General features: G+C 48.5%; 8 pseudogenes; 2 read left to right on the top strand and 6 right to left on the bottom strand.

Annotated features, from left to right (window-relative positions):
* Positions 1–7,682: 7,682 nt before the first annotated feature.
* On the bottom strand, positions 7,683–7,802 carry LOC143937000 (5S ribosomal RNA; annotated as a pseudogene).
* Positions 7,803–7,897: 95 nt separating this feature from the next.
* Positions 7,898–8,016, bottom strand: LOC143937201 (5S ribosomal RNA; annotated as a pseudogene).
* A 5,528-nt stretch (positions 8,017–13,544) lies between these two features.
* LOC143937106 (5S ribosomal RNA) lies at positions 13,545–13,663 on the bottom strand (annotated as a pseudogene).
* Positions 13,664–17,384: 3,721 nt separating this feature from the next.
* On the bottom strand, positions 17,385–17,503 carry LOC143936320 (5S ribosomal RNA; annotated as a pseudogene).
* A 101-nt stretch (positions 17,504–17,604) lies between these two features.
* LOC143936370 (5S ribosomal RNA) lies at positions 17,605–17,723 on the bottom strand (annotated as a pseudogene).
* A 321-nt stretch (positions 17,724–18,044) lies between these two features.
* Positions 18,045–18,163, bottom strand: LOC143936876 (5S ribosomal RNA; annotated as a pseudogene).
* A 1,772-nt stretch (positions 18,164–19,935) lies between these two features.
* On the top strand, positions 19,936–20,054 carry LOC143936900 (5S ribosomal RNA; annotated as a pseudogene).
* A 3,816-nt stretch (positions 20,055–23,870) lies between these two features.
* On the top strand, positions 23,871–23,989 carry LOC143936788 (5S ribosomal RNA; annotated as a pseudogene).
* The last annotated feature ends 1,249 nt before the right edge of the window (positions 23,990–25,238 follow it).

Here is a 25,238-nt window from a genome sequence, read left to right as displayed (position 1 = left end):
GTATACACTAGCAAGTCTGTGTAACCAAGCCTCTCTCTCTGCATACCCTAGCCTCCATCTCTTGCATAAACCAGGACCTTCTTCTGTATAATCTAGCCTATCTGTATACACTAGCCTGTCTTTTGTACAGATTAGCCTCTCTGTGTAAACTAGCCGGTCTACTGTATACACTAGTCCATCTGTATACACTAGCAAGTCTGCATACTCCTGCCTCTCTGTGTAACCCAGCCTCGCTCTCTCTCTCTCTGTATACCCTAGCTTCCATCTCTGCATACCCAGGACGTTCTTCTGTATAATCTAGCCTATCTGTATAAACTAGCCTGTCTTTTGTACACATTAACCTCTCTGTATAAACTAGCCGGTACTCTGTATACACTAGTCCGTCTGTATACATTAGCAAGTCTGTGTAACCAAGCCTCTCTCTCTGCATACCCTAGCCTCCATCTCTTGCATAAACCAGGACCTTCTTCTGCATAATCTAGCCTATCTGTATACACTAGCCTGTCTTTTGTACACATTAGCCTCTCTGTGTAAACTAGCCGGTCTACTGTATACACTAGTCCATCTGTATACACTAGCAAGTCTGCATACTCCTGCCTCTCTGTGTAACCCAGCCTCGCTCTCTCTCTCTGTATACCCTAGCCTCCATCTCTGCATACCAAGGACGTTCTTCTGTATAATCTAGCCTATCTGTATAAACTAGCCTGTCTTTTGTACACATTAACCTCTCTGTATAAACTAGCCGGTCCTCTGTATACACTAGTCCGTCGGTATACACTAGCATCTCTTTATACATTAGCTCTCTGTATACCCAAGCCTCTCTGTATACACTAGTGCACCGGTATACACTAGCAAGTCTGCATACACTAGCCTCTCTTTTTAACCCAACTGCTCTCTCTGCATACCCAGGACGTTCTTCTCTATAATCTAGCCTATCTGTATAATCTAGCCTATCTGTATACACTAGCCATCCATCTCTGCATACCCAGGACGTTCTTCTCTATAATCTAGCCTATTTGTATACACTAGCCTGTCTTTTGTACACATTTGCCTCTCTGTATAAACTAACCGGTCTTCTGTATTACACTAGTCCCCCTGTATACACTAGCAAGTATGCATACTCTAGCCTCTCTCTCTGTATACCCTAGCAAGTCTGCATACTCCTGCCTCTCTGTGTAACCCAGCCTCACTCTCTCTCTGTATACCCTAGCCTCCATCTCTGCATACCCAGGACGTTCTTTTGTATTATCTAGCCTATCTGTATAAACTAGCCTGTCTTTTGTACACATTAGCCTCTCTATATAAACTAGCCGGTCCTCTGTATACACTAGTCCGTCTGTATACATTAGCAAGTCTGTGTAACCAAGCCTCTCTCTCTGCATACCCTAGCCTTCATCTCTTGCATAACCAGGACCTTCTTATGTCTAATCTAGCCTATCTGTATACACTAGCCTGTCTTTTGTACACATTAGCCTCTCTGTATAAACTAGCCGGTCTACTGTATACACTAGTCCATCTGTATACACTAGCAAGTCTGCATACTCCTGCCTCTCTGTGTAACACAGTCTCTCTCTCTGTATACCCTAGCCTCCATCTCTGCATAACCATGACGTTCTTCTGTATAATCTAGCCTGTGTTTTGTACACTTTAGCCTCTCTGTATAAACTAGCCGGTCTTCTGCATACACGAGTCTCTCTTTATACCCTTGGATGTCTTTTGTATACACTAGCTGCTCTTTATACATTAGCTCTCTGTATACCCAAGCCTCTCTATACACTAGTCCGTCTGTATACACTAGCAAGTCTGCATACACCAGCCTCTCTGTGTAATCCAGCCTCTCTCTCTGCATACCCAAGATGTTCTTCTCTATAATCTAGCCTATTTGTATACACTAGCCTGTCTTTTGCACACATTAGCCTCCCTATATAAACTAGCCGGTCTTCTGTATACACTAGTCCGTCTGTATATATGCAAGTATGCATACTCTAGCCTCTCTCTCTGTATACCCTAGCCTCCATCTCTGCATACCCAGGACGTTCTTCTGTATAATCTAGTTTATCTGTATACACTAGTGTATACAGACAGACTAGTGTATACAGAGGACCGACTAATGTGTACAAAAGACAGGCTAATGTATACAGATAGGCTAGATTATACAGAAGAACGTCCTGGGTATGCAGAGCGCTCAGCTTCAAGGTATGGCCAACGTGAGTAATATGAGGGACACTCCTCACCCCCGCCCCCACCTACCAGATCTGAGTTTCATCCCCTTGCCCTCTCTGCCCCGGTCATCTGGTGGCAGTTTTATGCACTCCCTGGCCCCCACCCATTCATAATCCTTACCGACCTTTCTTTCCGCTGCTCACAGGAACACACTGGATGACTTGTCTAATTAACCAACTTGTACAAGACACAGCTATCCTCCTGTCTGACACCGGCCCCCTTGGAGGCTTTACCCCTCACTGTTTGGGTGGTCCCTGCCTCTCCCTGGATGCTCCACATATACCACAACGACATTGTCAGAGGGGCACCACTTGACAGGACACAGGGCTTTCATTCCGGTGGCATCTCCCATTGGAGGAAGGGATGATGGCCCCAACCCCTTGGCAGCAGGTTCTTTCATGTACAGACCAGGGCGGCTCATCTTCCCTTCTGGAGTCTTGACCTTAGATGGGGGAGTTGCACTTTGGGGGGTCTGAGTGATACCTAATGCGCTGTACTGGAAGGGCTTGACATTCCCGCATATGTGTCCCCTCCCCCTGGATGCGCCCCTTGTCCCCCCCTCTGGCTCCCACCTACTCTTTGCCGACATTGCCTTCTGCAGCTTTCGGGGACCCTGGATGACTTATTTATTGAGCCTATTGGTACGAGACACTGCTTCCCTCCAGGGTGACTCTGGACCCCCCTGGAGGATTTACCCCTTACTGTTTGGGCGGTCCCAGCCTCCCTCTGGATGCTCTACACAGCCCCCGATGGCGATGCAGGAGAGACACTAATTGGCGGGCCCTAGGACTGCTGCTCGGGTGAAGTCTCCCATTGGATGGAGGGATGGTGGCCCCAGCCCCTTGCCTGCCGGATTTTCCATGCACCGACCAGGGCTGCTCCTCTTTCATCTTGATGTGGTGACCATGGAGGGGAGGAGTTGAAATTTATGGGGTCCGGGTGTTTGCTGGTGGGAGTGCGCTAAAGGACTTGACATTTCTGCATGTTTGTCCCCTCTCCCCTGTTTCCCCCCTCCCTTCCCCCCTTCCCACCCTTCCCTTCCCTCCTTTCCCTCCCCCTTTCCCCCTTCCACTCCCCCTTTCCCCCCTTCCACTCCCCCTTTCCCCCCTTCCCTGCCCCTTTTCCCCCCGGGGCGTGGACAGGGGAGAGGGGGTAAGGAGAGGACAATCTGCCAAAGGGAGAAATGCATTTGTTCGGGGACTGCATGTACTTTAGGGGTATGGGATGGGGGGTGGTGGATCCCATTCTGTGATGCCTTTTCTGTTGTGACGGGCTCCCTCGTGCATGCCTATGTTTAGGGCGAGCCGAGGAGACCCCTCAGTGCTGACAGTTATATGCTCTACCTCTGTTTTGGTTATACTATTGTTTTTTGTTTCTTTGATGTTACTGATTGTCTTTTATTTGCATAGCGGTATCAGACGTGACATTTACCACTGCCGGGACTGGGGGGACTAGGATTCGGGGGCTCCCTCTCCGACCTGTCTACCCAATAACCCAAGTAGGACAGCGCTTTAAACCCAGTGTACATCTGGTAAGCGCTATAGCATAATTGTGCTGTTTTAGTATACCCTTCCTGTACTGTTGAGTGCGGACAACCCTTAATTTCCCTCTCCCCCTGGGGTTGGGGTGCCCGGCCTCTTTTTCCCTTTACCTTTCCTTCCATTTGCCCTTCCTTTCTCCCCCTTAGTTCCCGCCATGCATTACCCACCCAAAACCTACCTTGGTTCAACTTTCTTTGCTTTTCTCTGACGTCCCCCTCCCCCTCCCCGAGGAGCGATGGGAGACTCAGTCAAGGTCACCTCTCTAAACGTTAAGGGACTGAACTCCCCTGAAAAACGGTGGATCCTCCTGGGAAAACTGAACACATCCTGTACTGATGTGGCCTTTATACAAGAAACACATTTTAAAAATACTAGCCTCCCCTTTCTATGGTCGAGATCCTTCCCTAAGGTCTACCACTCTACTAACCCCTCCTCTCCATTCTGATCTCTAGCAGGCTCCCCTGGGTTCTCCAGGATTCTCTGGTGGACCCTGGGGGCCAATATCTTTTTCTTAGGGGCCACATTGGAGAGCGCCTTTTTACATTTGCCACTGTGTACGCTCCCAATGATCACCAAGACACGTTCCTCAGAACTACCCTGCACAGATTATGTGACTTTCGGGAGGGCCAATTGATATTAGGTGGGGACTTTAATGTCCCCTTTCGCCATCGGTTGACACTTCTGCCTCTTGCTCCTCGCTCCCTACCCCTCACCTAGGTCTCTATTCTGGCACCTTAATGAGAGCCTCATCCAGATACCGGAAGTTTTAGCAGATGTGACCAGGGAATTGGACCTTTATTTCCAAGAAAACTAAAGCAGGACTGTGACCCGGGGATAATTTGGGAGGCTCACAAGTCAGTACTCCGCAGGGTACTTATCAGGAACAGCTTGCTAATCTGTTTCGTGAACTTGCCTCTGTGGAAGCGAAACATAAACATACCCCCTTACGGACCTTAGAGATTGAATTGGGGACACTCCATACCCATATTGCTGTCCTTCTCCATTATAAAGCGAAAGCGGCACTCCAGTTCTGTCGTAAACTGACGTAGGAGTCAGAGGACAAATGCAGAAAAATCTTAGCCAGGTCGGTAAAGGAGTTGAAATCTTGCTCTTACATACCACAGTTGATAGATGAGAATGGCCAGAGGGCCTCTACCCCAACCCAAATAGTTGAAGTCTTTGAAAAATGTTACTCTGATCTCTACAACCTGCCCGATTCAGGGTCTGGACAGGACAATATAGACAGATATGTAACCGGTTCTGGTCTACCAACCCTCTCATCGGAATCACGGGAGTACTTGGAGGACCCGATCACACTGGAAGAAGTCCAGACGGCCGTGGGACCTCCGAAGGTGGGTAAGGCTCCGGGCCCTGACGGATATACGGCACAATACTTTAAGACCTTCCTCCCTATTCTCGGCCCGCGCTTGGTGAATTTATTTAATACTCTGAGCTCAAATGGGGATTTTCCTGAGGATACCCTTAGAGCCCACATCTCGTTGATACCTAAGGAGGGCAAAGACCCGGGCCTATGTGGGAGCTACAGACCCATTTCCCTCCAAAATTCGGTCCTAAAACTATTCTCTAACTCCTCGCCACGTGATTGGCACATCACTTGTAGTCCCTTATACATATTGACCAGTTAGGTTTTATTCCCACCAGGGAAGATAAGGACAACACCACTAAGGTGCTTACCCTGATCCGTAAAGCAAAGTCATCTGGGACCCCTTGTCTTTTCATGAGTACTGATGTCGAGAAGGCTTTTGATCGGGTCAAATGGACATTAATGTTCTCGGTCCTTTGCCATATAGGTCTGAGTGAACGGATGCTGGCATGGATAAGTAAGATATACTCACGTACTTACATTCCACCGGACATCGCGCGTACGTTTATGTTGAACTTCCCCCCACCCCTTGTCACTAAGATCCGCAGTTTGCTTCACGGGTGGCATTCTGGCCTCCATTCCTGGTTCAGCAGATGCAATCTCATTAAAATGAACATACTCCCTAAATTTACTTATCTTTTCCAAGCTCTCCCGATCCAGATTCCAGTCCTGTTTTTTAAGCAAGCTCAATCCTTGCTCACTCAATTTAACTGGGCCCACAAAAATCCCAGACTTAAGCGGTCACAGCTGACATTGTCTAAACAACAGGGAGGGTTGGTTCTCCCTAACTTGCGACGCTACTACCTGGCCTCCCATCTGGGCCGTGTATTGGACTGGAATCGAAACAAACTTTCTAAGCTCACTCCCGAATTCCGCTAAGAAGCGCCATGTAGTGCTATAAGTATTTACCAACAGAATTTATGTCACATCCCACTATAGGGGCTTAGTTGAAAGTCAGTCACCTGATCGCTACCCAAAACACACTCACGTCTTTGACTTCCCCCCTATTCCCTATACGTGGCCATCCAACCTTTGAACTGGGGACCCACTTAGAAATTCCAACCTAGACAATGCGTCTAAATTCGTCATTGATGGAAAATGGCCTTCTTTCTCAACCCTAACAGATCCGACAGGGCTTTTCCAACTGCCTTTTTGGAGAGCGGCGCAACGACATCATTTTCTCCATTCCATCCCCAATCCTCAAACGTTCGCCCGCCCTCAGACGGAGTTTGAGACTCTATGCAGGAGCGAAGGCCCTTTGGCCCACATTCTCTCTCAAACAGATTACCCACACTTAACCTGTCTGTCCAACTGGGAAAAGGACCTTAATTGCTAATTTTCCCCAGCACAGAGACAACGCATTATCACTTTGGCTCTCAAAATGTCGCTGTGCACGAAGATACAGGAGACGAATTTTAAACTTCTCACCAGGTGGTATTTGACACCATCAAAGCTGCAGAAATGTTTCTCCTCTTCCTCGAACATATGCTGGAGGTGTGGAGAAGAAGAGGGCACGTTGCTGCACATTTTTTGGTCCTGCCTCAGCTTGGTGGACTTCTGGACAGAGATCCGATGCATAACACAAAAATTCACAGACTTCTCCATCCAGGAAGAGGCTGCATTCTTTCTCTTGCACCATGCACAGATTCCCATTAAGAAGTACAAAAAAATCTATTTTACGTCATGTGATAAATGCGGCGAAATCCTGCATCCCTCTCTATTGGAAAAAATGTTCCCCCCCTTTCATTACTCACTGGCTTAAGAAAATAGAGGACATTAAAAAAAATGGAGGACTTGATCCTCACATCACAAGGTATACAAGAATTTTTTAAACAAACCTGAGACATCTGGAATACCTTTATATTCTCACTGGAAGGATGTCGCCTGCTATCGCCTTAGTGCTCTGAGCTTTCCTTGACTGGCCCCTTGGACAGTGGCTGCCATCGTGTCTCGTCCCCTCTTCTCCTTTTCTGATCTTTCAACCCTTCTCTTTTCTGCCTTCCTCCCCTATCTCTCACCCCCTCCACCCCCTCTCTCTTTTGGAAAGAGTGGAAAATTGGGAATGACGGCCCCACACCCCCCTCTGGATGGATTATGCCGGAGGGACCTGGGGGTTTGTGTGACCCTGGATCTTGGTACAGTACTTTATCCGTGCCTCGAATCATTGTGATTGATGGAAGGCAGACTCACAGTTGCGAATATACCTGTATCAAGTATTGTTCAGCTGCTTTTTGCTCTGTATTTCTCTGTTGCATTATGTACTCGGGGGACGGTCTTCCCCTATTTGGAGAAAAAATTATATTTGAAAAAAAAAAGAAGCCTACGACACCTGGTATTCCCAGGAGGTTTCCCATCCAGGCATTAACCAGGCCTGACCCTGCTTAGCCTCCAAGATCAGACGAGATGGAACAGATTCAGGGCGATGTGGCCGTAGCCGATATCTTCAGGCACTCTCAACTCTCTTGACAAACACCAAGATGGTCACCTTGGAAACAAGCGGAAAAAAATAGGTCAACGGCCACAACATAAAAAGAAGCCTACGGCATCTGGAAATCCCAGGCGGTCTCCCATCCAGGTACTAAACTGGTCCCAACCCTGCTTAGCCTCTGAGATCAGATGAGATTGGGCTCTTTTAGGGTGGTGTGGCCGTAGGAGATTTCTTCAGGCACTCTCAACCTTGACTAACGCCAATATGGTCACCTTGGGAAACAAACAAAAAAATCAAGTCAACGCCAACAACATGAGAAGAAGTCTACAGCACCTAGTATTCCCAGGTTGTCTCCCATCCAGGTATTAACAAGGCCCGACCCTGTTTAGTCTCTGAGATCAGACGAGATCTGGTGCTTTCAGGGTTATGTGGCCATAGGCGAGCTCTTCAAGCACTCTCAACCCTCTTGACAAACACCAAGATGGTCACCTTGGTAAACAAACAAAAAAAAAAAAACAAGTCAACGCCAACAACATAACAATAAGCCTTCAGCACCTAGTATTCCCAGGTGGTCTCCAATCCAGGTACTAGCAAGGCCCGACCCTGTTTAGCCTCTGAGATCAGAGGAGATCGGGCGCTTTCAGGCTTATGTGCCCATAGGCAATCTCTTTGGGCACTCTCAACCCTCTTGACAAATGCCAAGATGGTCACCTTGGGAAACAAGCGAAAAAAAAAAAAACGAATCAAGGCCAACAACATAAAAAGAAGCCTACAATAACTGGTATTCCCAGGTGGTCTCCCATCCAGGTACTAACCAGGCCTGACTCTTCTTAGCCTCCAAGATCAGACGAGATTGGGTGCTTTCAGAGTGCTCGGACTCTTTCCCCATCACTAATGGGACGAGGCAGGGGTGCCCTCTGTCTCCCCTAATTTTTATTCTGACACTGGAACCACTTATGTGTCACGTTCGGAATGACCCGAATATTACTGGCATATCCAAACCCTCGGCACACCACAAAATTGCGGCGTACGCTGACGATCTAATTTTTTTCGTCTCCAATCCACACATTTCGCTTCCCAATATACTCGTGGCTCTCCGGCGATACGGCAGCCTATCAAACTATAAAATCAATTGCACCATCGGCTGTATTGAATATATCGGTCCCGGATGGTGAGGCCAAGAGGCTATGCTCCGCTTTTCCATTCTACTGAGCTGAAAAATCTATACGTTACCTGGGCGTTGACATCGCAGCGGATTTGGTGCAATTGTACCCGCTTAATTTTCTTCCTCTCCTGAATAGACTGAAATCTGATTTGGGAAACTGGCATGATTTAACACTGACCTGGTTCGGGCGCTGTAATGCATTCAAAATGACGGCCCTCCCGCGGATCTTATACTTGTTCCAGACATTATCGATCCGGTTACCCCCAATCTTTTTCAGACATCTGCAGGTGCTGCTCCGGGACTTTATTTGGGCGCGCAAACCGCCCAGAGCCCGTTTGCAATTGCTTGCCAGACCAAAGGACAAGGGGGGTCTGGGTCTCCCAGATCTGAGACAATACAACAGAGCGACTCTGCTAGCGAGAGTCGTTGATTGGCATTGTAATGGCCCACACAAGCAGTGGGTGGAGATGGAGATTGAGGATGGATCCATTCCCCTATTGACCTCCCCGTGGCTCCTGTCCTCCCTACCAAAAGACCTCAGAGATCACCCCGTAGTGGGAGCTACGTTGGCTGTTGTGCGGAGGTTGTTCCGCTGCACACACATTGCTCCCCTGCCGTCACCAATGACTCCGGTTATAGGTAATCCAGACTTCCCACCGGGATTTACCAACAATAAACTGCGACAGTTGACAGTGGTGGGGAAACAGCGTCTGGGAGAGGTGTGGTCCTCACGCAAACTGTCGCAGAGCTTTCTGACCCTCCGCTTGACTTGTTTAATGCTTATCAACTTCGTCACTTTCTTCTGGCCATACAAAGGGCCCCCTACACTCCTAGAGACCTGACGCCCTATGAATCCATCTGTCACAAAAAGGAACCTGTGCAACACACCCTCTCCCTCCTGTACAACCTATTAAGTAGTCAGGAGGAGGAGTCGACCCCACCATTTATCCACAAATGGGAGATTGCATTTGGCATCACATTTACCCCACAACAGATAGGGAAGATCCTGACATTAGTACATAAAGCTTCCATCGCAAACCAATATCAAGAATCAGGATACAAGATAGTCTCACGCTGGTATAGAGTCCCATACCTTCTGAATAAAATGAATAGATCGATTCCGGATGTTTGTTGGAGGTGCAATTCAGATACGGGGACCATGGGACACATTTTCTGGGCATGCCCGGCCTTGAGGAACTTTTGGGTGGAGGTGACCGGGACAATAAAAACAGCCTGTTCGAAAATACAAAAAAACCCTCACGATGCAACTCCTGAACGCCGCCCGGGCCTGCATTCCCACACTGTGGAGGCAGCCTCAGCCCCCATCCAAGGTGCTGTGGTATTCCAAAGTCAATCATATTCTCCGGATGGAAGAATTGACCGCCACCCTTCACAACACTGAAGAGGCATTTAGTGTTACATGGAGGCCCTGGAGGTATTTTACTGGTACTTGAGACTACATTTGGGAGGTGAGCAGCGCCCCTGTCCCAGAAAACTACTGAACATCTAACGTTTACCTACGTAGGCCAAGTCTGCCCTGGGTGGCATTCCCCCCCTTCCCTTTTTGTCTTTATTTTTCTTTTTTTCCCTGCCGCCATCCCCCCCCCCTCTTCTCTCTCCGTCTTTGCACTCTCTTCTTCCCCCGTCCTCCCTTTTGACTATGCCTTGTCTCCTTACTAGCCTTTGGGACCCAGAAGAACCCCAGGGTTCTGGACACGACCGGCTCATATTTTACTCTGGTTCACGTAGGTCATGATAAGCTGGCTCGCTGTGGTCCCAGTTGTTCTCCATGATTACATTTGTCCGAACGGAGCTGCATTAGTTATACTGTACTACATGTCGGAGGTGGGGTTTCTCTCTTTTCTGCATGAAACTCTAGGACTCCCCTCTGAGAACCCAGAGTTATTTGGCTGCCTATTTTTTGTTACCATGTAATTGTGACCCTGGGTCATGCTGTATGGTTGACTGTTATATTTATGTTGTTCTACTTATACTTAATAAAAGAATAAAACAAAAAAAAAAAAATAAGTCAATGCCAACAACTTAAAAAAAAAGCCTATGGCATCGAGAAATCCCAGGCGGTCTCCCATCCCGGTACTAACCAGGTCCCAACCCTGCTTAGCCTCTGAGACAGGGCTGGTGCAAGGATCGTTGACACCCTAGGCGAAAACCTAATTTTGCCACCCCCCCCCCGGCTGCGCCCATGACTCCACCTTACCCTGCCCTTGCTACACATGACCTATCTGACCCCTACATTGACCCCCTGACACATAAACTAATCCACCTGACTCCTACTTCCTGCACTACTCACATCACATTGACCCCTACACTGACCCACCTGCTAATTACACCGACCCACCTGGCACCTACACCAACCCACCTGGCACCTACACTGCCAATTACACTGACCATCGCGCTGACACCTACACTGACCATCACGCTGACACCTACACTGACCATCACGCTGACACCTACACTGACCATCACGCTGACACCTACCCTGAAAACACATACCCTGAAAACACATACCCTGAAAACACATACCCTGACACATAAAATGGCACTGACGCATACACATACACTGACACGACACATACACTGACACATTACACTGACACGACACATACACTGACACGACACATCACACTGGCATGACACATACACTGACACATCACACTGGCATGACACATACACAGACACATCACACTGGCATGACACATACACAGACACATCACACTGACATGACACATACACTGACATGACACATACACAGACACATCACACTGACATGACACATACACTGACACATCACACTGACATGACACATACACTGACACATTACACTGACATGACACATACACTGACATGACACATACACTGACACATCACACTGGCATGACACATACACAGACACATCACAATGACATGACACATACACAGACACATCACACTGACATGACACATACTCAGACACATTACACTGACATGACACATACACTGACACATTACACTGACATGACACATACACTGACACGACACATACACTGACACATCACACTGGCATGACACATACACTGACACATTACACTGACATGACACATACACTGACACATTACACTGACATGACACATACACAGACACATCACACTGACATGACACATACACAGACACATCACACTGACATGACACATACACAGACACATCACACTGACATGACACATACACAGACACATCACACTGGCATGACACATACACAGACACATCACACTGACATGACACATACACAGACACATCACACTGACATGACACATACACAGACACACCACACTGGCATGACACTGACACACATCACACTGACCTACCTGACTCCTACTTCCTGCATTACTCACACACAAACCCCCTCCATACAGCTCAATGGATCCATCCTCCTCCTTACCTCTGCTCTTTGATGCTGCCTTCAGCGACCATCATCCCACCGGGCCTCTCCGACTCCTCCGCACTGCCAGCGCCGTCCACCCGCTCCGCCGGGGCCACGCCAGCGCCATCCATCCGCTCCGCCGGGGCCACACCAGCGCCGTCCACCCGCTCCGCCGGGGCCACACCAGCGCCATCCATCCGCTCCGCCTCCATCATATCCCCGCCGGGACCAGGCCAGCGCCGTCAACCCCGCTCCATGATGTCCCCGCCGGGCAGGAGGTCAGCTGACCGACCTCTCGAAGCTCCCATCTCCGCCGAGCCCCGCCCCTCCGCTGCACTCACACAGACACACAGCGCAGCTCCAGAGGGACAGGCTGGAGCAAAGGAGTCCCGGAGCGGCGCTGTGAGATGAGTACGGTGGGGCGCTCAGCGGGAAACATGGGGGATTGGTGGCGCCGGTGGAACACCACAGGGGGGGCGAGAGAGCAGAAGAGGAGCTCACACTGGGCAGAGGCCGTAGTTGCGCCCTAGGTGGTAGTGCGCCCTAGGCGGCTGCCTACTTCGCCTAGTGGTAGCGCCGGCCCTGCTCTGAGATCAAATGAGATTTGGCTCTTTCAGGGTGATGCAGCCATAGTAGATTTTTTCAGGCACGCTCAACCCTCTTGACAAATGCCAAGATGGTCACCTTAGGAAACAAACAAAAAAAACAAGTCAACACCAACAACATAAAAAGAAGCCTACCGCACCTAGTATTTCCAGGCGGTCTCCCATCCAGGTATTAACAAGGCGCGGCCCTTTCTAGCCTCTGAGATCAGCAGAGATTGGGCGCTTTCAGGGGGATGTGCCCATAGGCAATCTCTTTGGGCACTCTCATCCCTCTTGAAAAATGCCAAGATAGTCACCCTGGGAAACAAGCGAAAAAAAACAGGTCAACGCCAACAACATAAAAAGAAGAATACGGCACCTGGTATTCCAAGGCCGTCTCCCATTCAAGTACTAACTAGGCCCAACCCTTCTTAGCCTCTGAGATCAGAAGAGATAGGGTGCTTTCAGGGTGATGTGGCTGTAAGCGATCTCTTTAGGCACTCTCAACCCTCTTGACAAATGCCAAGATGATCCCTTTGGGAAACAAGCGAAAAAAACAGGTCAACACCAACAACATAAAAAGAAGCCTGCGGCATCTGGAAAACCCAGGCGGTCTCCCATCCAGGTACAAACCAGGCCCAACCCTGCTTAGCCTCTGAGACCAAACGAGATTGGGCGCTTTCAGGGTGTTGTGCCCATAGGCAATTTCTTTGTGCACTCTCAACCCTCTTGACACATGCCAAGATGGTCACCTTGGGAAACAAGGGAAAAAAAACAGGTCAACGCGACAACATAATGAGAAGCCTACGGCACCTGGTATTCCCAAGCTTTCTCCCATCCAGGTACTAACCAGGCCCATCGCTGCTTAGCCTCCGAGATCAGATGAGATTAGGCTCTTTCAGGGTGATTTGGCTGTAGGCACTCTCTTTGGGCACTCTGAAGCCTCTTGACAAAGGCCAAGATGGTCACCTTGGGAAACAAGCTAAAAAAAACAGGTCAAAGCCAACAACATAAAAAGAAGCCTATGGCATCCAGTATTCCCAGGCGATCTCCCAATCAAGACACTAACCAGACCAGATCCTTCTATGGCACCTGGTCTTCCCAGGCAGTCTCCCATCCAGGTACTAACCAGGCCTGACGCTGCTTAGCCTCTGAAATCAGACGAGATCGGGTGCTTTCAGGTTGATGTGGCCGTAAGCGTTCTCTTCAAGACACGCCTAACCCTCTTGACAAACGCCAAGATGGTCGCCTTGAGAACAACAGACAAAGCCAACAACATAAAAGGAAGCCTATGGGCTTACAGCGGACCTTAAAAGATGGGACCCACTAGCTCTGTCATGGTTCGGACGCTGTAATGTGTTGAAGATGAACGCGTTGCCACGACTTCTGTATCTACTACAAGCCTTACCTATCAAAATACCCCAGACTTTCTTTCATTCGGTTCGCTCAATCTTTATCAAGTTCCTCTGGCGCGGAAAACATATGCGTATTGGTAGGGCAATGCTATTGCGACCGAAATTGCGGGGAGGTATTGGCTTCCCGGACCCTGCTCTATATTACACAGCGAGGCACATGACACCGGTGGTTGACTGGTGCCGGTGTTCTGCCATATACTGTCCGGCCATGATATAGTGTCCGCTGTGTACTCCGAAGCTGAACGGCTCCTGCGCGGTGAGTGGAGGTGGTAGCCCCACCATCCAAGCGGACATAGGGTTGTGAATATTAGCCACTTCCCGACCAGCGCACGACGATGTACGTCGACAGCATGGCACGGGCAGGCATATTGGCGTACATGTACGTCCAATATTCGTTGCCGCCGTGCCATCGGGAGCGCGCCGCCGGCGGCGCGCTCCCACGCTGGTCGGGACCCCCGTGAGTCCGGTCGCGGGACCCGCGGACTCGATCGCCGCGGGCATCCCCGCGATCGTCTCACGGAGCGTCGGAAGTGAGGAAATGCTGTATAAACAACATTTTCTCATTCTGCCTAGCAACTAGTGACGCTGATCTCTGCTCCATGTGATTGGAGCAGAGATCAGTGTACACTAAATGAAAGCCCAACCCCCCCACAGTTAGTAACACTCCCCTAGGAACACTTAACCCCTACACTGCCACCCACTGGTTAACCCTTTCACTGCCAGTGTCATTTACACAGGAATCACTGCATTTATATAGCAGTGATTACTGTATAAATGACAATGGTCCCAAAAATGTGTCAAAAATGTCCGATGGGTCCCCGACAATGTCGCAGTCACAATAAAAATCGCAGATCGCCGCCATTACTAGTAAAAATAAAATAATAAAAAATTATTAATAAAAATGCTATAAAACTATCCCTATTTTGTAAACGCTATAACTTTTGCGCAAACCAATCAATAATCGCTTATTGCGATTTTTTTTACCAAAAATATGTAGACGAATACGTATTGGCCTAAATTGAGGGAAAAAAATGTTTTTTTATATATTTTTGGGGGATATTTATTATAACAAAAAGTAAAAAAATAATGCGTTTTTTTCAAAATTGTCGCTCTATTTTTGTTTATAGCGCAAAAAATAAAAACCGCAGGGGTGATCAAATACCACCAAAAGAAAGCTCTATTTGTGGGAAAAAAAGGACGTTAATTTTGTTTGAGAGCCACGTCGCACGACCGCGCAATTGTCAGTTAAAGCGACGCAGTGCCGAATCGCAAAAAGTGGTCTGGTCTTTGACCAGCAAATTGGTCCGGTCTGAAAGTGGTTAGAGGGCCCCTCGCAGGCGAGCTTTGCTCGCCACGCTTCGGGCTTGGCTTCGCTGCGCTCGGCTCTTTTATATTCTTACTCTATGTCCACTTGGATAGTGGGGATAGAACCTGTACTCAGTGCGCAGGTGCCGTTCATGCTCGCAATTTTTGGAATCTGTGTTGCTGTGTACTGCGCATGCGCAGTACACAGCGGACACTATCCGATGGGGGACCATATGTGATAAGACACCGGCATGGGGAACTGAAGCTATGGGTCAAGCTAGAGCAGGAGATGGCGCGGGTTCCACTGGCTGGTCTGCCTTGGGCGGGGAGGCCATTGGAGCCCTGTGTGACTACTCACCCATTAATTGGCCCCTCGCTCGCCGAGATGGATAGTTTTTTTTACCTTTCCCACCTGACTAACTTCCCTTCTCCTATGACCCCAATTATTGGACATCCTAGATTCCCTCCGGGCCTGTCTGACCAGGCCTTTACCAGGCAAGCCCCGAAAGGGCTTCTGAGAGCAGCCCTATTTCTTGGACCCACGGGCTTGATTCCCATGGGAACCATACTGCTAGAGCAAGTACCTGTTGCATTGGATAGCTGGAGAGCTAGACAGCTAATCCATTTCCTCGGATCACTACCTAACCATTCGTTCTTCTCTAGACAATTCCACCCCTTCAAGGAACTTTGCCTGGATGATGGCCCAATTCATGGTTCCCTCTCTAGGTCCTACCTAATCCTGACAGATGCACAATCCTCCACGGATCCACCCTTCCTAGCTAAATGGAAAAGGGACTTACAAACTACATTCTCCAAACCACAGAAGGACAGAATACTCTTTTTCGCCCATAAGTCGTCACTCTGCAGTAAATATCAGGAGATCTCATATAAGCTGATCACATGCTGGTATCGTACACCGGTGGTGTTGGCCAAAATATTCCCCGGTCAATCTGACCGCTGCTGTCGCTGTGGGCAACAGGCTGGCACCATTCTCCACATTTTCTGGGAATGCCCTAAATTACAAACATTCGGGCAGCCTGTCCTGAGACTCATCCACAAGTTCACAGACATTTCCTTAGCCAATGATCCCGCAGCAGTTCTTCTCAATCTAACTCCTATGTCGATAAAGCGTTATCATAAGTCCTTACTTAAACATCTCCTCAAGGCAGCTAGGGCCTGCATCCCAAGTCAGTGGAAAGAGCAATCTGCTCCAATGGTGACCCAGTGGTTCGCAAGGGTTAATGATATTGAACGAATGGAAGACCTGACTGCCACAATGAGGGATAAAACGGAGGAGCATGGGAACAGATGGTTCTACTGGACCCAGTTTCGCTTTTCGGAAGAATACCTCCGCGAGACATAGTAAGCTCATGGTGATCGTTGGAGATCGCTGTTCCAAACGTTGGACAGCTGATGAGCTGGTGAGCCGAGGGCGTCTCTTGCTCCCTGGGAGGGGACCCCATCCTATCCACTCTACCCACGACACCCCCTTACCCCTTCTTTTCCTTTTCTGCCATTTCCTTCCCCAATCTTCTCTTTCCCCTTCTCCCTCCTTTCAGTTCTACTATTTCCCTTCTTAACTCAAAAAAGGGAAAAGAAAATGGTATGTTCCGACCCCATTTGACTACTACACAATACTCTTCCTCTATCTATGGATATCTAAACTCTTCGAAGGTAGCAGGGCTAGTATCAATAATATTTTAAGTGGTAGAGGATCCCAACGAGATGGAGCTTTAATCTCATCTTGATATGACCGCAAAGCTGTACACGTGCTATTCTCCTCGGACTTCTTACCATTGGCTCTGATATCCATGCAATATGATCGTTTGTTTGTAACTATTTGTATCACACATTCTGTGAAGTTGCCTTTGCATTGTATGTCGCATACTACTAAATAAAAAAAAAAAATAAAAATAAAAAAAGCCTATGGCATCTGGTATTTCCAGGCGGTCTCCCATCCAGGTACTAACCAGGCCCGACACTGTTTAGCATCCAAGATCAGACGAGATTGGGCGCTTTCAGGGTGATGGGGCCGTAGGTGATCTCTTTGGGCACTCTCAACCCTCTTGACAAACGCCAAGATGGTCACCTTGGGAAACAAGTGAAAAAAAAACCAGGTCAAGGCCAACAACATAAAAAGAAGCCTACAGCACCTAGTATTCCCAGGTGGTCTCCAATCCAGGTACTAGCAAGGCCCAACCCTGTTTAGCTTCTGAGATCAGAGGAGATCGGGCGCTTTCAGGGTTATGTGCCCATAGGCAATCTCTTTGGGCATTCTCAACCCTCTTGACAAATGCCAAGATAGTCACCTTGAGATACAAGCGAAAAAAAACAGGTCAATGTCAACAACATAAAAAGAAGAATACGGCACCTGGTATTCCAACGCCATCTCCCATCCAGGTACTAACTAGGCCCAACCCTTCTTAGCCTCAGAGAAGAGAAGAGATAGGGCTCTTTCAGGGTGATGCTGCTGTAAGCGATCTCTTTGGGCACTCTCATCCCTCTTGACAAATGCCAAGATGGTCACCTTGGGAAACAAGCAAAAAAAAAAAAACGAATCAACGCCAACAACATAAAAAGAAGCCTACAATAACTGGTATTCCCAGGTGGTCTCCCATCCAGGTACTAACCAGGCCCGACTCTTCTTAGCCTCCAAGGTCAGACGAGATTGGGTGCTTTCAGAGTGATGTGGCCATAGGCAATCTCTTCAGGCACTCTCAACCCTCTTGACAAACACCAAGATGGTCACTTTGTGAAACAAGCGGAAAAAAAACAGGTCAACGCGAACAACATAAAAAGAAGTCTACGACACCTGGTATTCCCAGGCGGTCTCCCCTCCAGGTACTAACAAGGCCTGACTCTTCTTAGCTTCCAACATCAAACGTGATCGGGTGCTTTCAGGGTGATGTGCCTGTAGGCAATCTCTTCAGGCACTTTCAACCCTCTTGACAAACGCCAAGATGGTCACCTTGGGAAACAAGCAAAAAAATAAAAATAAGTCGGAAGCTAGAGACAATACGGCCCGAGTCCTCAATTTAATCCATGCGGCGCATGTACAGGGAAGGCCCTTGCTTATGTTGTCAACGGACGTGGAGAAGGCCTTTGACAGGGTGGCCTGGCACTTTATGCAGGCCACCCTGAAACATATAGGTCCAATATATATATATATATCCAATGCAACAGGTACTTGCTCTAGCAGTATGGTCCCCATGGGAATCAAGCCCGTGGGTCCAAGAAATAGGGCTGCTCTCAGAAGCCCTTTCGGGGCTTGCCTGGTAAAGGCCAGGTCAGACAGGCCCGGAGGGAATCTAGGATGTCCAATAATTGGGGTCATAGGAGAAGGGAAGTTAGTCAGGTGGGAAAGGTGAAAAAAACTATCCATCTCGGCGAGCGAGGGGCCAATTAACGGGTGAGTAGTCACACAGGGCTCCAATGGCCTCCCCGCCCAAGGCAGACCAGCCAGTGGAACCCGCACCATCTCCTGCTCTAGCTTGACCCATAGCTTCAGTTCCCCATGCCGGTGTCTTATCACATATGGTCCCCCATCGGATAGTGTCCGCTGTGTACTGCGCATGCGCAGCGAGGCCAAGCCCGAAGCGTGGCGAGCGAAGCTCGCCTGCGAGGGGCCCTCTAATATTCACAACCCTATGTCCACTTGGATGGTGGGGCTACCACCTCCACTCACCACGCATGAAAATCTCCGAAGCTTCGTCTGCTCCGTACTGCGCATGAGCAGTACGGCGCAGACACTATATCATGGCCGGACAGTATATGGCAGAACACCGGCACCAGTCAACACCGGTGTCATGTGCATCGCTGTGTAATATAGAGCAAGGTCCGGGAAGCCAATACCTCCCCGCAATTTCGGTCGCAATAGCATTGCCCTACCAATACGCATATGTTTTCCACGCCAGAGGAACTTGATAAAGATTGAGCGAACCGCATGAAAGAAAGTCTGGGGTATTTTGATAGGTAAGGCTTGTAGTAGATACAGAAGTCGTGGCAACGCATTCATCTTCAACACATTACAGCGTCCGAACCATGACAGAGCTAGTGGGTCCCATCTTTTAGGGTCCACTGTAAGCCCATAGGCTTCTTTTAATGTTGTTGGCTTTGACCTGTTTTTTTTGCTTGTTTCTCAAGGCGACCATCTTGCCGTTTGTCAAGAGGGTTGGGCGTGTCTTGAAGAGAACGCTTACGGCCACATCAACCTGAAAGCACCCGATCTCGTCTGATTTCAGAGGCTAAGCAGCGTCAGGCCTGGTTAGTACCTGGATGGGAGACTGCCTGGGAAGACCAGGTGCCATAGAAGGATCTGGTCTGGTTAGTGTCTTGATTGGGAGATCGCCTGGGAATACTGGATGCCGTAGGCTTCTTTTTATGTTGTTGGCTTTGACCTGTTTTTTTTAGCTTGTTTCCCAAGGTGACCATCTTGGCCTTTGTCAAGAGGCTTCAGAGTGCCCAAAGAGAGTGCCTACGGCCAAATCACCCTGAAAGAGCCCAATCTCATCTGATCTCGAAGGCTAAGCAGCGATGGGCCTGGTTAGTTCCTGGATGGGAGACAGCTTGGGAATACCAGGTGCCATAGGCTTCTCATTATGTTGTCGGCGTTGACCTGTTTTATTTTCCCTTGTTTCCCAAGGTGACCATCTTGGCATGTGTCAAGAGGGTTGAGAGTGCACAAAGAAATTGCCTACGAGCACAACAACCTGAAAGCGACCAATCTCGCTTGGTCTCAGAGGCTAAGCAGGGTTGGGCCTGGTTTGTACCTGGATGGGAGACCGCCTGGGTTTTCCAGATGCCGCAGGCTTCTTTTTATGTTATTGGTGTTGACCTGTTTTTTTCGCTTGTTTCCCAAAGTGATCATCTTGCCATTTGTCAAGAGGGTTGAGAGTGCCTAAAGAGATCGCTTACAGCCACATCACCCTGAAAGCACCCTATCTCTTCTGATCTCAGAGGCTAAGAAGGGTTGGGCCTAGTTAGTACTTGAATGGGAGACGGCCTTGGAATACCAGGTGCCGTATTCTTCTTTTTATGTTGTTGGCGTTGACCTGTTTTTTTTCGCTTGTTTCCCAGGGTTTTGGCATTTTTCAAGAGGGATGAGAGTGCCCAAAGAGATTGCCTATGGACACATCACCCTGAAAGCGCCCAATCTCCGCTGATCTCAGAGGCTAGAAAGGGACGCGCCTTGTTAATACCTGGATGGGAGACCGCGTGGAAATACTAGGTGCGGTAGGCTTCTTTTTATGTTGTTGGCATTGACTTGTTTTTTTTGTTTGTTTCCCAAGGTGACCATCTTGGCGTTTGTCAAGAGGGTTGAGCGTGCCTGAAAAAATCTACTATGGCTGCATCACCCTGAAAGAGCCAAATCTCATTTGATCTCAGAGGCTAAGCAGGTTTGGGACCTGGTTAGTACCGGGATGGGAGACCGCCTGGGATTTCTCGATGCCATAGGCTTTTTTTTTAAGTTGTTGGCATTGACTTATTTTTTATTTTTTGTTTTATTCTTTTACTAAGTATAAGTAGAACAACACAAATGTAACAGTCAACCATACAGCATGACCCAGGGTCACAATTACATGGTAACAAAAAATAGGCAGCCAAATTACTCTGGGTTCTCAGAGGGGAGTCCTAGAGTTTCATGCAGAAAAGAGAGAAACCCCACCTCCGACATGTAGTACAGTATAACTAATGCAGCTCCGTTCGGACAAATGTAATCATGGAGAACAACTGGGACCACAGCGAGCCAGCTTATCATGACCTACGTGAACCAGAGTAAAATATGAGCCGGTCGTGTCCAGAACCCTGGGGTTCTTCTGGGTCCCAAAGGCTAGTAAGGAGACAAGGCATAGTCAAAAGGGAGGACGGGGGAAGAAGAGAGTGCAAAGACGGAGAGAGAGGAGGGGGGGGATGGCGGCGGGGAAAAATAGAAAAATAAAGACAGAAAATGAGGGGGGGGGGAATGCCACCCAGGGCAGACATGGCCTACGTAGGTAAACGTTAAATGTTCAGTCGTTTTCTGGGACAGGGGCGCTGCTCACCTCCCGAATGTAGTCTCAAGTACCAGTAAAATACCTCCAGGGCCTCCATGTAACACTAAATGCCTCTTCAGTGTTGTGAAGGGTGGCGGTCAATTCTTCCATCCGGAGAATATGATTGACTTTGGAATACCACAGCACCTTGGATGGGGGCTGAGGCTGCCTCCACAGTGTGGGAATGCAGACCCGGGCGGCGTTCAGGAGTTGCATCGTGAGGGTTTTTTTGTATTTTCGAACAGGCTGTTCGGTCAAGTGTAGAAGGCACGCTGCTGGGTTGTCTGCGATATCTACATTTCTGAGAGTTTTTATCGTCCCGGTCACCTCCACCCAAAAGTTCCTCAAGGCCGGGCATGCCCAGAAAATGTGTCCCATGGTCCCCGTATCTGAATTGCACCTCCAACAAACATCCGGGATCGATCTATTCATTTTATTCAGAAGGTATGGGACTCTATACCAGCGTGAGACTATCTTGTATCCTGATTCTTGATATTGGTTTGCGATGGAAGCTTTATGTACTAATGTCAGGATCTTCCCTAACTGTTGTGGGGTAAATGTGTTGCCAAATGCAATCTCCCATTTGTGGATAAATGGTGGGGTCGACTCTTCCTCCTGACTACTTAATATGTTGTACAGGAGGGAGAGGGTGTGTCGCACAGGTTCCTTTTTGTGACAGATGACTCATAGGGCGTCAGGTCTCTAGGAGTGTAGGGGGCCCTTTGTATGGCCAGAAGAAAGTGACGAAGTTGATAAGCATTAAACAATTCAAGCGGAGGGTCAGAAAGCTCGGCGACAGTTTGCGTGGTCGGGAGCCCTCCCGAGGACCACACCTCTCCCAGACGCTGTTTCCCCACCACTGTCAACTGTCGCAGTTTATTGTTGGTAAATCCCGGTGGGAAGTCTGGATTACCTATAACCGGAGTCATTGGTGACGGCAGGGGAGCAATGTGTGTGCAGCGGAACAACCTCCGCACAACAGCCAATGTAGCTCCCACTACGGGGTGATCTCTGAGGTCTTTTGGTAGGGAGGACAGGAGCCACGGGGAGGTCAATAGGGGAATGGATCCATCCTCAATCTCCATCTCCACCCACTGCTTGTGTGGGCCATTACAATGCCAATCAACGACTCTCGCTAGCAGAGTCGCTCTGTTGTATTGTCTCAGATCTGGGAGACCCAGACCCCCCTTGTCCTTTGGTCTGGCAAGCAATTGCAAACGGGCTCTGGGCGGTTTGCGTGCCCAAATAAAGTCCCGGAGCAGCAGCTGCAGTTGTCTGAAAAAAATTGGGGGTAACCGGATCGGTAATGTCTGGAACAAGTATAAGATCCGCGGGAGGGCCGTCATTTTGAATGCATTACAGCGCCCGAACCGGGTCAGTGTTAAAGCATGCCAGTTTCCCAAATCAGATTTCAGTCTATTCAGGAGAGGGACAAAATTAAGCGGGGACAATTGCGCCAAATCCGCTGCGATGTCAACGCCCAGGTAACGTATAGATTTTTCAGCTCAGTAGAATGGAAAAGCGGAGCGTAGCCTCCTGGCCTCACCATCCGGGACCGATATATTCAATACAGCCGACGGTGCAATTGATTTTATAGTTTGATAGGCTGCCGTATCGCCGGAGAGCCGCGAGTATATTGGGAAGTGAAATGTGTGGATTGGAGACGAAAAAAATTAGATCGTCAGCGCATGCCGCAATTTTGTGGTGTGCCATTGGTTTGGATATGCCAGTAATATTCGGGTCATTCCGAACGTGAATGTGGTTCCAGTGTCAGAATAAAAATTAGGGGAGACAGAGTACACCCCTGCCTCATCCCATTAGTGATGGGGAAAGAGTCCGAGCACTCTGAAAGCACCCAATCTCATCTGATCTTGGAGGCTAAGAAGAGTCAGGCCTGGTTAGTACCTGGATGGGAGACCACCTGGGAATACCAGTTATTGTAGGCTTCTTTTTATGTTGTTGGCCTTGATTCGTTTTGTTTTTTTTCCGCTTGTTTCCCAAGGTGACCATCTTGGCATTTGTCAAGAGGGTTGAGAGTGCCCAAAGAGTTCGCTTACAGCAGCATCACCCTGAAAGAGCCCTATCTCTTCGCATCTCTGAGGCTAAGAAGGGTTGGGCCTAGTTAGTCCCTGGATGGGAGATGGCTTTGGAATACCAGGTGCCGTAGTCTTCTTTTTATGTTGTTGACATTGACCTGTTTTTTTTTCGCTTGTTTCCCAAGGTGACTATCTTGGCATTTGTCAAGAGGGTTGAGAGTGCCCAAAGAGTTCGCTTACAGCAGCATCACCCTGAAAACTTGTTTTTTTTTTTTTGTTTGTTTACCAAGGTGACCATCTTGGTGTTTGTCAAGAGGGTTGAGAGTGCTTGAAGAGCTCGCCTATGGCCACATAACCCTGAAAGCAACAGATCTCATCTGATCTCAGAGACTAAACAGGGTCGGGCCTTGTTAATACCTGGATGGGAGACCACCTGGGAATACTAGGTGCTGTAGACTTCTTCTCATGTTGTTGGCGTTGACTTGATTTTTTTGTTTGTTTCCCAAGGTGACCATATTGGCGTTAGTCAAGGTTGAGAGTGCCTGAAGAAATCTCCTACGGCCACACCACCCTAAAAGAGCCCAATCTCATCTGATCTCAGAGGCTCAGCAGGGTTGGGACCAGTTTAGTACCTGGATGGGAGACCGCCTGGGATTTCCAGATGCCGTAGGCATCTTTTTATGTTGTGGCCATTGACCTATTTTTTTCCGCTTGTTTCCAAGGTGACCATCTTGGTGTTTGTCAAGAGAGTTGAGAGTGACTGAAGATATCGGCTACGGCCACATCACCCTGAATCTGTTCCATCTCGTCTGATCTTGGAGGCTAAGCAGACCAGCAGGCCTGGTTAATGCCTGGATGGGAAACCGCCTGGGAATACCAGGTGTCGTAGGCTTCTTTTTTTTTTTCATATATAATTTTTTCTCCAAATAGGGGAAGACGGTCCCCCGAGTACATAATGCAACAGAGAAATACAGAGCAAAAAGCAGCTGAACAATACTTGATACAGGTATATTCGCAACTGTGAGTCTGCCTTCCATCAATCACAATGATTCGAGGCACGGATAAAGTACTGTACCAAGATCCAGGGTCACACAAACCCCCAGGTCCCTCCGGCATAATCCATCCAGAGGGGGGTGTGGGGCCGTCATTCCCAATTTTCCACTCTTTCCAAAAGAGAGAGGGGGTGGAGGGGGTGAGAGATAGGGGAGGTAGGCAGAAAAGAGAAGGGTTGAAAGATCAGAAAAGGAGAAGAGGGGACGAGACACGATGGCAGCCACTGTCCAAGGGGCCAGTCAAGGAAAGCTCAGAGCACTAAGGCGATAGCAGGCGACATCCTTCCAGCAAGAATATAAAGGTATTCCAGATGTCTCAGGTTTTTTTTAAAAATTCTTGTATACCTTGTGATGTGAGGATCAAGTCCTCCATTTTTTTTAATGTCCTCTATTTTCCTAAGCCAGTGGGTAATGAAAGGGGGGGAACATTTTTTCCAATAGAGAGGGATGCAGGATTTCGCCGCATTTATCACATGCCGTAAAATAGATTTTTTTGTACTTCTTAAAGGGGAGGGCAACCCTGAAAAACAAAAAAATGTTAAAAATTACAAAAAATCTAAAAAAAAAAAAAAATGAAAAAAAATTTTTTTTTTTACTTACCAGAAATGCCTGTTGCTAGGCACTTTCTCCTAATCTTCCTCTTCCTCCTCCGCGG

This window comes from Lithobates pipiens, unplaced genomic scaffold, assembly GCF_037356315.1.
Source record: "Lithobates pipiens isolate NorthernLeopardFrog02 unplaced genomic scaffold, aLitPip1_a1.2 Scaffold_28, whole genome shotgun sequence".
In the NCBI taxonomy this organism is placed as follows: domain Eukaryota; kingdom Metazoa; phylum Chordata; class Amphibia; order Anura; family Ranidae; genus Lithobates; species Lithobates pipiens.
The sequence above is the reverse complement of the archived record's forward strand: the minus strand, read 5'-3'. Positions and strand labels throughout refer to the sequence as shown.